Below are 14,817 nucleotides of genomic sequence, written 5' to 3' on the forward strand. Positions count from 1 at the left end.
TTTTTTTCAGATTCCACATATAAGTGAGATTATACAGTATTTGTCTCCCAGTGTCTGGCTTATTTCATTTAGCATAATGTCCTCCAGGATCATCTATGTTGTCAAAATGGCAGGATTTTCTGTTTTCTAAATGGCTGTAAAGTATCCTGTTGTGTACATATACTACATTTTAAAAATCCATTCATTCACTGATGGGCACTTTGGTAATTTTCATATCTTAGTTCTTGTGAATAATGACACAATCAACATGGGAGTGCAGACATCTCTTTGATATACTAATAGCAATTCCTTTAAATATATACACTGTGCCAGCTTCAGTGGCTCACCTCTGTAATCCCAGCACTTTGGGAGGCCAAGGCAGGCAGATCACCTGAGGTCAGGAGTTCAAGACCAGCCTGACTCTACTAAAAACACAATTAGTCAGGTATGGTGGCATGTACCTATAATCCCAGCTACTCGGGAGACTGAGGCAGAAAAATTGCTTGAACCCAAGAAGCAGAGATTTCAGTGAGCCGTGATCACACCACTGCGCTACAGCCTGGGTGACAGAGTGAGATTCCGTCTCAAAAAATAAATGCAACAATCCTGCAAGATCTGCACAAGTACCCCAGAACTTAAAGTACAATAAATAAATACATAAAATAAATATACGGAAGTATAATTTTGGATCATATGCTAATTCAGCTTTCAGTTTTTCAAGAAAACTTCACACACTTTTCCAAAACGGCTGTACTAATTTACAATAACAACAGTGTGCAGGAGTTTCATTTTCTTCATATCCTCTCTAACATTTGTTATTTTTAGTCTTTTTGATAATAGCCCATCTTACAGTTGTGAAGTGATATTATCAGGTGGTTATAATTTGCATTTCTCTGGTAAGATATGTTCAGCTTTTTTGAAATACCTGTTGGCCATTTGTATATCTTCTTTTGAGAAATGTTCATTCTTGCCTTTTTTTGTTGTTGCTGTTTATTTGTTTTTGAGTAGTTTATTTGTATATTTTATATATTAGCTTCTCATGCAATGTAGGATTTATAAATATTTTCTCCAAATCTGTGGGTTGCCTCCTCAACCCATTGTTTCCTTTGCTGTGAGAAGCTTTTTAGTTGAATGCAATTCCCTTTGTCTATTTTGCTTTTGTTTCCTGTGCTTGAGGGGTCAGATCAAAGACGTCACTGCCCAGATCAATGTCATGGAGATTTTTTCCCCTATTTTATCCTAGGAGTTTTACAGTTTCAGATCTTATGTTTAAGATCTGAAATGGTTGACTTAACCATTTTGACTTGATTATTTTATAAGAAGTGAGGTAAACATCCATTTTCATTTTTCTGCATGTGGTTATCCAGTTGTCTTAACACCATTTATTGAAGAGACTGTCCTTTTCTTATTGGGTGTTCTTGGTAACTTTGTTGCAAATAAACTGGCTGTAGATGTGGAGATTTATTTCTGAGGCCTCTATCCTAATTTTATTGGTTAATGTGTCTGCTTTTATGCCAGTACCATGCTGTTTTAATTACTACAGATTTGCAATAAATTTTGAAATCCAGTAGTGTGATGCCTCTAGCTTTATCTTTTTTGGTGAGAATTGCTTTGGATATTTGTGATCTTTTATACTTTGTAAAAAATTTAATATAGTTTTTAAAAATATTTCTATGAAGAATGACATCAAATTTTCATAGGGATTGCATTGAATCCATAGATTTGGTTATTATGATCCTTTTAACAATATAAATTATTCCAGTACATGACCACGGAATAGCTTTTTATTTATATATGTCATATTCAATTTCTTTAATCAATGTTTTATGGTTTTTAGTGTATAGACCTTTCACTTCTTTGGTTACTTTTACTCTAAGTATCTTACTTTATTGGATGCTATTATAAATTAGACTTTTTTCTTAATTTCTTTTTTAAGATAATTTGTGGTTAATGGATAGAAACATTATTGATTTTTGTATTGATACTAATGCTCACCAATTTTTTTAACGTAGTACTGGATGTCCTAGGTAATTAGTCAAGAGAAGAAAATAAATGCATTCTAATAGTAAAGGAAGAAGTGAAGCTGTCTCTGATTTCTCTATATAACATCTTATATAGAGAAAATAATAAAGACCTCCCAAGATGGTTATAATTGATAAACTAATTCAGTAAAGTTACAGGACACAAAAATCAAAATTTAGTTTAAAAAACTAAGCATCTTTAATATATGACTCTAATATGGATTGGATTTGTGTCCCTGCCGAAATCTCATGTCAAATTGTAATCCATAATATTGAGAGTGGTCTGGTGGGAGGTGATTGGATCATGGGGGCAGACTTCCCCCTTGTTGTTGTCATGATAAAGTAAGTTCTCGCAAGATCTGTTTTTTTTAAAAAAATGTGCTCGCACTTCTCCCTTCTCTCTCTGTCTCCTGTTTTTCATGTGAAAATGTGCTTGCTTCCCCTTCTGCCATGATTGTAAGTTTCCTGAGGCCTCCCCAGCCATGCTTTCTGTACAACCTGTAGAACAATAAGCCCATAACCCCTCTTTCTTTATAAATTACCCAGTCTTGTTTTTTGTTTTTTTATATAGCAATGCGAGAACAGACTGACACACTTCAGTGTTCTGCAAGAACATCCAGCTCAGTTTTCTCATTTTAACCCCAGAAGATGCAAAGATTTAGAAATAACATGGGGAAAGAAATATCTCCTTCTTTATGAAATTATTTGAATGTAATTTATTAAACAAATATTTATGAAATATCTACTGGGTGCCAGATAACTAGACTAATATGATAAGGTCTACCCTTCATCTCTATTAATAGTAGTATTCATATATAGAGAGTATATTTTCTGGAACTTTTGGCACTGTTTATAAGATAGCTTCCTTATGCTCCTTGAAGGCTGAGGTAACAACACTGGCATAAAAAATCCTTACAGAGGAATGATACAAGCCACTTGGCAACCAGCCATGTCTTTGCATTCCTAACTACAACTCATGTAGGGGTAAATGCCAAAACATAACAATGCCTGTTATCACATATTAATGTGACTATTATGCTGTTAATATGCTGAATAATAACAAAGTATGCTGAATAATAAAATTAGAGGATTAAATAATTTTATATTGACCTAGAACTTCATTTTTTTATTAACATATATATTTGTATAGTTGTGATAGAGGTTCTTCTCATTCTATTTGAATGAGGTCTTCTTTTGATCCTGAACTTAGTAAAGAACTAAGAATATAATGCAGTCACCATTTCTTCTTCCAAATTTTAATATTTTCTAAATCTTTTTGTGAGGAAGACTATCATGTGGTGTTATCTAAGAAAAAGCAGGTCTGAAATGATTTCTAAATAAGTACTTTGCCTTGTTTGATTTTCTTTTTCTTTGCTCATCATCATTGCTTGTAAAGAATTGGTTCAAGAAATGTACAGCAATTTTGTTTTTTCTGACGTAGATGAAGGCATGTCAAACCATCAAGGATTTCTTGTCATGAAATTTAACTTAAACACTTTCAAACTTCAACTGCCAATTCTCTTATCTTATTCCAAAATATAAGTCCTTGTTTAATCCTCCTGGGGAACCTATAACAGATATATATATATATATGTATATATATGGGCTTGGATCTTGCCATGAGCACTATATTTTATGTAGCTCTTTAGCTTTAAACTGAAAAGGCACCTCATTACAAAATTCATCACTGAAAATCTATTGTATTTAGAGAAACTATTGACTCTTAAAATTTTACTAAGAATGTGATTGTTCTTTTCTCTGTTCCTCCTGTGTTATGTAAAATTTAGCTAAATGGTGTTAAATATTTGACAACCTCTAACAAAGTGAACTTCACTTGCATAAATTTACTTCTAGGAGTCTAACATTAGTTTTCATCTCCCATAACAATAATATTTGTCTATATAGTATTGTTTACACATATAGAAAATATAAAATCTGTGTACAACCTATGCACACAGAGTTTATGTGTACAAAAATATTATCAGGTTCTAAATACAGTTTTTTTCTTAGCACTAGGTTGAAGAAAATGTAGCTCAAATTTTCCATTACACTCATGTTTCTCACTGAATATGAAACACAAAATACATTTCCCCTTTCTCTTTAAGTCAACCCATATTTGTGGTTAATGATTTTTGCCCCTTTGGTTTACTATGAATGGAATACAATCTTTTCCATCCTTAACATGGATAAATAAATTCTACTTATAATTGTAGTGATTTTACAGACAAAAACTAGATAACAAAGGGGTTATCACTTTATCAACAAGCATGCTTTACAGTTTTGAAGGTCTATATATTCGGTGTCTTTCTGACTTAAATATTTCTCTCTCTCTGACTTGCCTCTACTGTCTAAAATTATCTGATTCTCGGATTAGTCTTACTTTCTTCTTATTTTTCTTTTTAGACAGTCTTGCTCTATCAGGGAGGCTAAAGTGCAGTGATGTAACCTTGGCTCACTGTAACCTCCACCTCCCAGGCTTAAGAGATTCTCTTACCTCGGACTGCCATGTAGCTGGGATTACAGACAGGTGCCATCACATCTGGCTAATTTTTTTTTTGTAGAGACAAGGTCTCACTATGTTGCCCAGGCTGGTCTCTAACTCCTGCACTCAATCTGCTCATCTCAGCATCCCAAAGTGCTAGGATTACAGGTTTGAGCTACGACACCCAAACCTAGTTTCAATCTCTTGCTTGTTAAGGTGGTTTATGGTATCCAGAAGCTTGAATACTGCCTTGAATTTTTAAAAATGTAGGGTTAGGGTCATAGAAGAATTTCTCTTAAAATTACATCTTGTAATTAGTATAACAGGTTGATATAAAGCATAGGCTTTTAAGCCTCATAGACTAGGGTTTGAAGACTGAGTCTGTCACTTAATAATAGCAGTAACCTTGGGCAAGAAACTTAACTATGTGAGTCTCAGTCTCTTCATGAATAAAATGATGATAGTAATATTTGCCTCTCAAGTATATTTTTAAGAACAAAATATAATAATATGTATATTAAATGTACAGTAAAGTACCTTGCATATAATAAGCAGTTAATCATTGTTTTACACATTGGGTGGGATAATTGTAATCCTCCATTACATGTGACTTGTGTTCAGTTCAGCTTAGTTCACCAAACATTTAGTATGTACAAAGCAACAGACTCCGGCTAAGTTAACCCTAGTGACAAAAATATGATTCAGACATGATTTCTGTCATCAAACATCTCACAATCTATAATAATACAAACAAATAAATAGACAATTCTAATACAGAAGGGTGTATGCAATGGCAGATATATATATATTTTATAGGATCAGAGAAGAATTGGTAGATTGAAGAAGGCAAAGGAGAACTTCTGGGTGGAGGGAAAACACCCGAACAGCATCTTAACTCTTTAACCTCTGGAAGGTGATGAGACTAATCTGGAGCTTTAAGTAACTGTTCCTGACAGAATGTAACATAGCAGATAAGCATACTGTCTCTGAAGCCAGACTATCTGAGTTCCATTCCACCATTTATGGCAAATCACGAAACCTCTTTGTCCCTCACTTTACCCATCAATAAAATGGAGAGGACAGCAGTTCCAGACTCACAGGGTTGGAAGTATTAGGAGTACTTTAAAAACACCTTGATAATAGTAAGCATTATACAAGTGTTATCTTAGCTCTCTCTGCTATAATGTTTTTAAAGATGAAATAACAACCAAAATGTAATCATTCAAATTTACATATATCTGGGCTGACAGAAATAAAAGTGGATTAAAAATTGCCTACTATATTGGCATATAATTATATTTAATTTACTAGCGCTATGTTATGTCAGCAATCAGGACACAGTTACATATAGTACTTGATTCTAAAACATAGAAAAGACTTTACAAATGAGAAATACTAGTGTTAAAGAAGAGAGTTAAAATATCTGCTTTTATACATGCTGTCAAAGTACTGGTTATAATTTAACCTCATTATAAAAACTAAACTATACAACCTAAACATAATTTTAGTGGAAATGTAGTTTTTTAACCAGTGGTTCTTAAAACTGTACTCAAGTTCTTTGGTTATGCCTCAGAAGGACTGCATAAATAAATACTTTCTGCCAAATACTGAAGATTTGTACTGCCCATTCATTGCTTTACCCTGAATGTTAAATGAGGGATTTTTTTAGAAACCCATTTAGGATTTTATTTCAAAACTTAAAAAATAATATTTTCATAGTTTAAAACATCTTATAAACACTTAATACTTTTAGATATAAATTTTATTGCCCTTAAAGCTTGCTATTGATTGCATCATTTTATAAAATATATAAAGTGACACATATTGACAACAGGATAATGCTTTTTCTGAACTTCTTTCTACTTATTAAAAAAGAAAGAATCTTCTATCAAGACTTGTATAAATTTTTTCTTCCAAGATGGCAGATTAAAGCCTTTTAGCAAACAGTCACTTAGAAATGGAAAGGGAGAATATAAAGATCAACTCTGTGAGCTTTAATTCAAGAAGGAAAATGGGAAACCACTGGAATAGTGAAGGACACCCCAGATCCCAGGGAAGTGAAAGTGAGCAAACAGCACCCATGATGCAATCTGGCTTATAAAAAGAGTGAAGCTCTAATATATGAGAGATGAAGAGAGTCGCCCATAGTGACTCTCCTTTCCACTAAGGGATCCATGCAACTAAGGCCAAGGGAGAGTATTTTGTTTCTTCTAAACCCTGGAGCTAATCTGGGGAGAGGCTTGGAGACTGAGAGGTAAAGATACTAAATAAAGTTGCTAGCATTTTCCCAGACTTGAGATCAAGCTGAGGAAACCATTTTCAATTGAGGGTTTTACAAAGTCAGTCATTCTTCAGTGACCCATCAGTACGGCCAAGCAGACATTTCAGTTTCAGGCTACAGATAAGAGTGCTTGCTCTGAGTTGTGTAAGGGTTTCCAAAGCCACAATTGAATGGCAAGTGTGAAAAGCAACCCCATGGTAGGTGCTGGAATGGTTCTCTCCACCATTTTCGGTCTGGAGTCAAATGAGAGTTCCTGCAACCATGGTTTCTCCTGGATAATGAGACTTGCAGACAGAGTCAGTTTGGCAATTTGGAAACACTCTGCATGCGTCATTCCTAGGTGCCTTAGCTTCCTCTGTTGAGATTATGGTGCAGCAGGGCACTCTCTGCTTCACCCCCATGCATGTTTTCAGGCATTTGGAGCACCCAATCACGAGTTAGCAGCCTGAGCTGCCCTGCCCTTCCTGAGCAGAGACCTTTTTGTATTGGGACCCTTTCCACTCCATATATAGGCATAACTCCAGGCATTTGGAGTACTGCTTCCTTGGATTAGCAACTTAAATTGCCCCACCCTTCCTGTTTAGAGATCCTGCCTTACGGGGGGGCCATCTATGCTTCACACCCAGGCATATCTCCATATATTGGAAGCAACTGCTCACTGGGATGAGCAGCCTGAGCCACACCACTCTTCCTGTACAGAGATTGTGGTGCAGCAGGGAAATGAAAGATAGAGAATTCAGAATTTAGATGACAGAAAAACTCAATGAGATCCAAGAGAAAGTTCAAATTCAACACAAAGAAAAGAGAAAAATAGTCCAAGATTTGAAAGATGATATAGCTATATTAATAAAGAACCCAAAAGAACTGCTAGAATTGAAAATATCACTATAAAAATTTCAAAATATATACGGAAGCCTTAATAACAGACAAAATCAAGCAGAAGAATTTAAAGCTTAAAATGGTCATTCAAATCAAAGCAGTCAGACAAAAAGAAAGAAAATAGAATTTATAAAAATGAACAAAGGCTTCAAGAAATATGTAATTTTTTAAAGCCACCAAATATATGACTTATTGGCATTTTTGAGAGAGAAAAAGAGAACATAAGCAACACAGAAAATGTATTTGAGGAAGAAATCCAGGGAACTCCCTTGAGATTTGGTACAAGATGATCATCCTCAAGGCACACAGTTGTCAGACTATCTAAAGTCAATGTAAAAGAAAAAAATCTTTTACTTTTTTTTTTTTAAATTGACTTTAAGTTTTTAAAGGCATTTATAATACTTATAAAGGGAAACCCATCAAACTGACAGCAGACTTTTCAGCAGAAACCTTATGAGCCAGGAAAGATTACGGGTAGATTTTTAGCACTGGTAAAATAAAGAAATGCCAGCCAATAATTTTATATCCCATCAAACTAAGCTTCATAGACAAAGAAAAGTCTTTCCTAGACAAGAAATCTGTAAGGGAATTCATCACTTCCAGACTACACCTACAAGAGATGCATAAGTGAGTTCTAACCATGTAAATAGAAGATCAATAATTGCTACCACAAGACACACACAAGCACATAGCCTGCAGACCTTATAATGCAACTATACAATCAAGACTACAAAGCAACTTGCTAACAACACTGTGACAGGAATAAAACCTGGCATATCAATATTAACCTTGAACCAAAATGGCCTAAATGCCCCATTTAGAAGACACGGAGTGGCAAATTACATTTTAAAAAATAAAAACAAGATCCATCTTTTTTCTTTGTACAAGAGACCCATCTCTCACGTAATGGCACTCATAAGTTCAAAGTAAAGGAATGGAGAAAAATCTATTAAGTATGAAGAGGAAATTTTACAGCACTGAATGCCTACACCAAGAAGACAGATCTCAAATTAATAAACTAACATTGCACCTCAAGGAACTAGACAAACAAGAACAACAACAACAAACCCAAAGCTAGCAAAAGAAAATAAATAACTAAATTAGAGCTGAGTTAAGTAAAATTGAGACCCACCAGAATCATACAATCAATGAAACAAAGACTTGGTTTTTTTGAAATGATAAACAAGATTGATACACTATTACCTAGATTAACAAGGAAAAAAAAGAGAAAATCCAAATAAGCACAATCAGATATAACAAAGATGACATCAATATAGACCCTGCAGAAATGCCTAAGATCCTCATACTATTATGAATTTCTCTATGCATAAAAATCAGAAAATCTAGAATAAATTGATACAACTGTGGAAAAAAAAAAAAACCTCCAAATTTTGAACCAGACATGAACGGATATCCTAAATATGCCAATAAAGAGTAATGAAATTGAATCAGTAATAAAAAACTTACCTATTACCAAAAGTCCTGGACCAGATGGATTCACAACTGAATTCTATCACACATACGAAGAGCTGTTACCTATCTTACTGAAACTATTCAAAAATTTGAGAAGGACAGACTCCTTCTCTCATTCTGTGAAAGCAGTATGATCTTGATACCAAAATCTGGCAGAGACACAACAAAAAAAGAAAACTACAAGCCAATATCCTTGATGAGCATACATGTGAAAATCCTCAACAAAATACTAGCAAACCAAATCTGGCAACACATCAGATAATTAATTCACTACAATTTAGTGGGCTTTATTCTTGAGATGTAAAGATAATTCTACATACATGAATCAATGAATGTGGTTCACCAGATAAACAAAATCACAAAGAAATACCTAGGATCATATCAATAAATTCAGAAAAAGCATTTGATAAAATCTAACATGGCTGTGTGATCAAAATCCTTAGCAAACTAGGCATTGAAGGAACATATGTCAAAATAATAAGAGCCATTTATGACAGACCCACAGCAAACATTACACTGAATAGACAAAAGCTGGAAGAACTGCTTTTAAGGACTGTAGTAAGACAATATTTGCCTCTCTCAGCACTGTTATTCAACGTAGTACTGGAAGTTCTGGCCAGACCAATCAAGCAAGATAAAGAAATAAAAGACATCCAAATAGTAAAAGAGTAAATCAAGTTATCTGTTTTTTTCTGATGATATAACTCTATACCTAGAAAACCCTGAAGATTCCACCAAAAAACTCCTTGATCTGATAAATGACTTCAGCAAAGTCCCTAGATGCAAAATCAATGTATAAAAATCATTTGCATTTCTATACAACAATAACATTCCAACCGCTAACCAACCATGTATATATGTGTGTGTGTGTGTGTGTGTGTGTGTGTGTGTGTGTGTGTGTGTGTGTTTGTATATACATACACATACTTTCAGTTCTGGGATATATCTGCAGATCTTGCAGGATTGTTACATAGGTATACACATGCCATGGTGGTTTGCTGCCATCACCCTGTTACCTACGTTAGATACTGCTCCTAATGTTAGCACTCCCCAACCTCCCCACCTCCTGCTATTGCCCCTCACCCCCACAAAAGACACCAGTGTGTGATGTTTTCCTCCCTGTGTCCATGCGTTCTCATTGTTCAACACCCATTTATGAGTGAGAACATGTGGTGTTTGGTTTTTCTTGTGTCAGTTTGCTGAGAATGATGGTTTCCCAGCTTCATCCATGTCCCAACAAAGAACATGAATTCATCATTTTTTATGGCTGCATAGTATTCTATGGTGTATATGTGCCACATTTTCTTTGTTCAGTCTATCCTTGATGGGCATTTGAATTGGTTCCAGGTCTTTGGTATTGTAAACAGGGCTGCAATGAATATACATATGCATGTGTCTTTATAGTAGAATGATTTATAATCCTTTGGATATATACCCAGTAATGAGATTGCTGGGTCTAATGGTATTTCTATTTCTAGATCACTGAGGAATTACCATACTGTCTTCTGCAATGGTTGAACTAATTTACACTCCCACCAACAGTGTAAAAACATTCCTATTTCGCCACATCCTCTCCAGCATCTGTTGTTTCCCGATTTTTTAATGATCGCCATTCTAACTGGCGTGAGATGGTATCTCAATGTAGTTTTGATTTGCATTTCCCTAATGACCAGTGATGATGAGCATTTTTTCATATGTTTGTTAGCCACATAAATGTCTTCTTTTGAAAAGTGCCTGTTCATATCCTTAGCCCACTTTTTGATGGGGTTGTTTGTCATTTTCTTGTAAATTTGTTCTAGTTCTTTGTCAATTCTGGATATTATCCTTTTGTCAGATGGGTAGCTTTCAAAAATTTTTTCCCATTTTGGTGGTTGGCAGTTCACTCTAGTGATTGTTTCTTTTACTGGGCAGAAATTCTTAAGTTTAATTAGATCCCATTTGTCTATTTTTGCTTTTGTTGCCATTGCTTTTGGTGTTTTAGTCATGAAGTCCTTGCGTGTTCCTATATCCTGAATGGTATTGCCTATGTTTTCTTCTAGGGGTTTTTATGGTGTTAGGTCTTATGTTTAAATCTTTAATCCATCTGGAGTTATTTTTTATATAAGGTGTAAGGAATGGGTCCAGTTTCACCTTTCTGCACATGGTTATCCAGTTTTCCCAACACCATACTGCCATACACACACATACACACACACGCGCATATAGCAGTATGGTGATTCCTCAAAGAGCTCAATACAGAGCCATTTTATATATATATATATACATATATATATATATATATATATGTATATATATATATATACACACACATGGCAGTATGGTGATTCCTCGAAGAGCTCAATACAGAGCTATTATTCAATCCAGGTATCCTATTACTGGGTATATACCCAAAGGACAATAAATAATTCTATCAAAAAGTTACATAAACTTGTTTGTTTATTGCAGCATTATTCACAATAGCAAAGACATGGAATCAACCTAGATGCTCATCAGTGATGGATTAGATAAAGAAAATGTGATACATATATACCATGTAATACTACATAGCAATAAAAAAAAACAAAATCATATCTTTTGCAGCATCATGGATGTAGCTGGTGGCCATTATCCTAAACAAACTAATGCAGAAATAGAAAAGCAAATATTTTATGTTCTCACTTATAAGTAAGAGCTAAATCATGGGTTCATATGAACATAAAGATGGGAATAATAGACACTGGGGACTGCATAAGGTGGGAGGAATGGAGGCAAGGACTGAAAAACTTCCTGTTGGGTACTATGTTCTCACTATCTTGAGAGTATAATAAAACTTTATTTAACAGTGTTTCTGATGCTTTCTATTTCTAGTTTGGTGGAAAAGTTGGAGTAAATCGAATATTTTTATCAAGAATCTATTATCTAGTAGAGTCAACCCAAAATTTCTGTGATGCTATCATTCAATATTTATTAGCACACAAATTATGATTAACTAATAAAAAAGAATTTGCAACATCGTATTCATTGTTCTCAACAAGTTTAACTTGAAGATACTTAATGGTCTTAGAAAGTTCAGTTCTTCAACACAAATAGAACAGTATAACCTTCAAGTGCTACTCAAGCACTTTTTGATTTAAGGCCTATAATTTATATGCTATAGAGAAGAGTATTGTGGCAACTAGGTTGGCCTGCTACTAATAGCATGTGGGCAATTTATAGCAAAGAAATGAAAATCAATGATAAGTTCAAATCACAACCGTTAGCTACTAACATTTTCTGTTGTAGATGAATATCACTGGACTTAGCATGGCTCATTTATTTTCAGTACTCTGTGCCCTCTTGTCATGCGGTCTGTTTTATATTGTTCTGTTTTCTTAGTGCTCAAGTACACAACTATTTTGAATTAGGGGTTGTGTCAGATACAGATATTATTTAAATTATTCATTTCATAAAGCAGTCACATCACAGATCTAGAACATAGTTGATATTTTATGTTGAGGAATTTTATTTTTTTGTTTGAAAGCATTCTTTTATACCATATATTCAAGTATGTTACCAGTCAATGTATTGCTTATGTACAATAATGTTGTGTGAGAACATATTCCTTTATTGCAAGATATGTCCCTGACACTAGAAGTTATAATGAGATTCAGTGTCTGAAATTGATCAGTGCAACAAGGAAACTGGGGTTATAAATGAGCACATTTAAAAGAGGTTTAAACAATTCTTTTAACCCTTGTTGAAAAACAGTTTAAATATTAGTTTAATTCTATACCTTTAAAGTTAAACAACCATAATGGAATTGCTGATTTAGAGCCTTGCAAGGGCTCAGAGGTCATTATTGTTTTTAACAAGAATGATCACTATACAAGACAGTGGAGCTAGATATATAAAAATGGAGTGACATTAGGTGACTTTTAGATGAACCAGAATCTACATGTGCAGTTCCTTGAATAGATCTGTTGGCAAACATACACAGACTTACACTACTCTTACTTTTTAAAACTACAAAAAATTAAATATACATTTCAAATCTGCAGAGCATACATGTACGTATGAATATAACTCATGTTTCTTTTGTTGGCTTGGAGGAAAGTTGCTTTAATAAAATAAATAACATTAAATATCATTTATTTAGGGCTTTCAGACTACTATCATCTCCATTCTAATAGCCAGATAAAATGAAGCCTGACAGTTTAGTGCATATTCTAACTTCTTGTTTTAGTTATAAAGGAAAAAATTGGCTTTTGGAAAAATACAGGAGCATTTGACAAATTAATGGCCCACTAGAGAACACTTAGGGCCTACTTCATAGCAGCAGAACTCCCTGCAGAATAAATCATAATAAATCTTTTTAAATGTAAGCCAAGAAGAGGGCATGCAGTAACTTTAGCAAATGAAAAATAGTATAAGTTGATAAAAATTTAAAGCACAAGAATGCTACAGTAACATCAAATATTATGAATGTCATGGAAAAAAATATACTTCAGACTCAGAATAAATCAAGTGGTACCTTAAAGAGTTAAGAAAAATTGCATAAGAGATTAGATCACCTGACTTTCTTCCCTGCCACAAGACAAAGGTATCAGTTGCTTCATATGCCTGTGGAAGAAGACACCAGTGTTATCTGTACTATCATTTCCCTTACAGTTAAGAGTATTCAAAAGGTAAGTTTCACTATGCAAGAAACAACTGAATACCTTATCAACATCTTTTTCATTATTCCCCCTCTGTGGCCACAGAAAAAACTATTATATATTTTAATATGTCCAGAAATGAACAAGAATTATTTTGAAAAATGGTTCCACCTTGTTATGGTTGGATATGGTTTGTCCCCCAGAAAAAAACTCGTGTTGAAATTTGATCCTCAGTGAAGTAGTATTGGGAGATAGGACCTAATGGGAGATGTTAGGAACATGAAGGCAAATCCTCCATAAATATCTTGGTACCATTTTCATAGTATGGAGCAAGTTTTCACTCTAGCAAGACTGGATCCATTTTTACAGGAATGGATTATTTCCCATGAGAGTGGGTTGTTATACAGTCAAGATAGCTCTCCAGTTTTGCTTTTCGCACACATCTGCTTCCTGTTTGACCTTCCGCCATGTTGTGACACAAAATGAAAGGCAACCAGAATGTGAACAGATACTGGCACCATGCTTCTTGAATTTCCCAGTTGGCAGAATCATGAGTTAAATAAACATCTTTTTTTTTTTTTAAATACCCATCTATGGTACTCTGTTACAACAACACTGTACAGATTAAGAGACTATACCATATCTCAAAGAATAATACCAGTATGCCTTTATATAACAAAAATTGCCTATGTTAGATACTTGTGAAACATCTTAGAGTTATTCATCTTCTCTAGTCAGTGATAGAAATCTATTTATTTCTTCTTTTTCTAACAATAGTTGCCTACTGTCCTACCTCTCTGAGTAGTCTTCTGTTTTTCTCATACAGACATATATTTTATATCAATATTGCATTTATTCAGTAATAATTTGAATTATTTTTCTAGGGCTTTGGCTTTTCTGACCCTAAGCTCATTTTGACCTTATTTATTCCTATGACATCAATTTAACATTTATGTGCTAATGCCTCCAAAGTCTATATATTCAGCCCAAACCTCTTGCATTCTATATATCCACATCCCATTGCCTATTGATCATCCCCCTGGATGTCTCACAGGAATATCAAACTAATCATGTCAAGAACTGAATCCA

The sequence above is a fragment of the Sapajus apella genome, unplaced genomic scaffold, assembly GCF_009761245.1.
Source record: "Sapajus apella isolate SASKATOON/1434 unplaced genomic scaffold, GSC_monkey_1.0 scaffold176, whole genome shotgun sequence".
In the NCBI taxonomy this organism is placed as follows: domain Eukaryota; kingdom Metazoa; phylum Chordata; class Mammalia; order Primates; family Cebidae; genus Sapajus; species Sapajus apella.